Raw genomic sequence first — 3,277 nt, 5'->3', positions numbered from 1 at the left:
CATTTTATAGAATGAAGCAGACCACAGCCAGTCATAGGAATACAGAGTCTTTTGAAAACGAAAATGACCTGACTACTACAAAGCATCAACCTCTCACAGGAAAGTATCCTAAGATCAAAATAACAGTTTAAGCTTAACGGCAGCAAAGCCACATAACCAGACCGAAAATATTACAGATGCCCAACAGAGGAAAGGAAGCGAAGCAATCCACCATCCATCGCCCCGATCTTCAGTTGGCCTCCGTTTTTTACCTGATCTATTTTTAATTAGTGGGCACTTCGTTTTTTACCTGAACAATTTTTTTTTTCCAAATGTGCAAAATGATAATATGACTCAGAATAGTTTTGTTATATATATAATAAACACAGGAGGAGAAAAAGAAAAAAACCAAGTAAAAATGAGTAAAAAGAACAAATAAAGCAGGAAAAGCACTGCAAAAATCATAAATAAACATATTGCGTCAACAACGGTGACCCACAGTGGAGGCATTGCGGGTGAATGGTGAGCATTACACGAGGGTCATGACTCATGAGGTGCTAGCGGAGATATGTGCGTAGCTAGGAAAGGTAGTGACCGTATCGCTTGTTATAGCTGATACAAAGCACCACCCATACCGAAAACCATCGATAGTTAAGATTATCTATTGTAGAAAAGTTCTGATCAAGGTAATTTTTAACATGGACATATATGCATGGGCCATCAGATGAACAGAGAAACTGAAACACTTATAACCATCACGTACGTACTCCAAAACGAATATATGGAGAGAAAAACGGAGAAATTAATCAATTAGGTTGCCGCACACGGATTAATTGCTTGTTCATCATCACAATACAATTAGCAAGACACCATGTGTTTGTGTGCCATGACAATGACATACATCAAAGCTAAGCAAGACTAGTACATCATCATCTCTTGGATCATCTACTGGATGCAGGTTTCGGAGTTCTTCATCACGCACTCGGCCCTCACGTGGTGAAAGGATCCACTCTCCTAGACTAGTACAGTCGTGTTGTCGCAGAAGTCGAGCAGCTCATCTAACGTGCACCGGAAGGCGTCGTCTTCATCCTCTGCAGCGCCAGTGCCTTCTTGGACTTCGCCGTCGAGTTTGCCGGGCAAGAACCCCTGCGCCACCACAGCGTCATGGAGCTCGGGAAAATCTTGAAGCATGTCGGCGGTGAAGAACCCGCCTGGATCCACGCTGCCGTCGTCCACTACTCCGGTTCCGGGCGGCAACAACGTCTCGCCTTCGTCGGACATGAACCAGCGCCCATACTCGTGAAGCATCCCGGGTTGTTGGACGATCGGCGGTTCCTGGCGGCGTGGGGTTTGGGGACGTGGAGCATCCGGGTGCTGGACGTCGGCGGCCTTCCTTTTCCTGGAACCGGGAGCATTGATTACCTCGCCGTATGTGGTCTCGCTCCTGTGACGAGACACGCAGACCTTGCAGAGCACCAGGTCGTCTTGCTTGTCATCGCTATACTCGTTCATGCACCAGCCGATCCTGATCCTCTCTTTCTCTCCCGGCAACTTCTTGACGTAGCTGAGGTTTCGTCTATGGCCTACGAGTTTACCTTGGTTGTCTAGCACGGGGATCCCGCCCTTCTCCGAGTGCCAGTAGTAACCCTCGCCCGCGTCGGCCACGGCGCGCTGCCGCCTCCCGCCACCGCGGCCGCCTTTGTTGGTCTGGTGACGACGGGCAGGGGTGAAGAAGTACCAGACGCCCCCTTTCCCGTCGCCCTTGTCCGTTCCTTGCGCGTGTTGATACATCTCGACGAGGTCGCCCGGGGCAGCGGAGTAGGCGTCGAACTCGTGGATGAGGCGGCTGGCGAAGAAGGCGTCCGGTCCGGCGGCGACCCGTGGGCGGAGGAACTTGGTGATCAGCTCGTGCTCGGCTGGGTCGAAGGCGTAGCCGGCGGGAGGATCCAGCTTGCCGGCGGCCATCGCAGAGCTAGCTACGCACGTACAGTACGAGATGGATCAAGTAGCTAGGTATGTACGTGTAACCCTGAACTCGCTAGCTGCTTGCCTTGCCTGGGTACGTACCTAGCTTATATAGATGGATCGACAGCGAGCCCGCCCGGGATTCAGTTTCCTTGACCGGTCATACGTACGTGTCCTAAGCAATCCGTACATGAAATGGATTTGTACAGCAATCCGTACATAAAATGGATTAGTGCAGCACGCCCCATGATGCTCCGTCGCTGCACCGACGTTGCTCCATTGCAGCTCGCGTCGCTCGGTAATACTCCGTCAGAGCACCGGCGACCCCGACGTTGCTCCATTGCTGCACCACGCCACCCGGTGATGCTCCATCGCAGCAGCACTGAAGGCCACGGACAGTTCTACTGTTATAAGAGATAGAGGGATTTGGTGGAATCATTCTCTTGCTTGAGCCACGTGGACACACACACACACACATATATATACTTCAGGAGTACATACTCCCATCCCTTAACGAGGAAAAAAATTCCGTGCGTACGGGCTGTAAATCTCCCCCCGTGCATACCCTGCATTAGATGACGCCACGTGGTCCACCTCGCCATCCGACGATTCACTGCTCAGATGCTCGGTTCGTTGTTTCTCGGCTCGGCAGCCCTTGCGTTCGGCTCCAAAACTTGCCATGTACGTACGATTCCGGCTCCCGTCAGCTACGCATGGATTGATTCCTAACATATGCATGAAGATTGCTAGCTTCTGCTTCCTCGATGCAGCCAGGGAAGTGGCCATTCTATCCTGAATTTCTCATGGCCGAGCAACCAGAATATTGTCATCTAGGCCACGGGACTAACGGCCAGTTCGCCGGCTCAACGCTTACTGCAGCGGACGGAACGGTAAACATCTCGGCCGGGCGTCCGAAACGCGTCCTCTCCATCTCCATCCCATGATCAGTTCGGGCCGGAGCGACAGCCGCGGCCGACACGGGCCATTCTGCCGCAATCTGAAGCAGCACTACCGGGGAGAAGGTTGGGAGTGGCCATGGCGGAATCTGACAACGTCGCCTCCAAGGAAGACAAAGGTTTCTACAAGGAATTCAGTGCTATTGAACATACTGCGCGCAGAAGGTTGAGTAGCCTCCCTGTTGCAAAGGTTTTCATGAGCTATATATTTTTCCCTGCAAAAATCGTCAACTATAAAGTTGTAGCTATTCAAAGGCAAAACTGTTGTAAAGTATCAAATTTTTGGGATTTGCTGATTCATTTGCAATATAAGTATTTTCCAAATTGCCTGTGCTCAAAAAGTTCTCAGATTTCGTAATAAAAAATTAGCCTGACTT

At 50.7% G+C, this 3,277-nt stretch overlaps 1 pseudogene; it reads right to left on the bottom strand.

Moving 5' to 3' along the window:
- Positions 1–993: 993 nt before the first annotated feature.
- LOC119310667 lies at positions 994–2,625 on the bottom strand (annotated as a pseudogene).
- Positions 2,626–3,277: the final 652 nt, after the last annotated feature.

Source organism: Triticum dicoccoides, chromosome 5B (assembly GCF_002162155.2).
Source record: "Triticum dicoccoides isolate Atlit2015 ecotype Zavitan chromosome 5B, WEW_v2.0, whole genome shotgun sequence".
In the NCBI taxonomy this organism is placed as follows: domain Eukaryota; kingdom Viridiplantae; phylum Streptophyta; class Magnoliopsida; order Poales; family Poaceae; genus Triticum; species Triticum dicoccoides.
The sequence above is the reverse complement of the archived record's forward strand: the minus strand, read 5'-3'. Positions and strand labels throughout refer to the sequence as shown.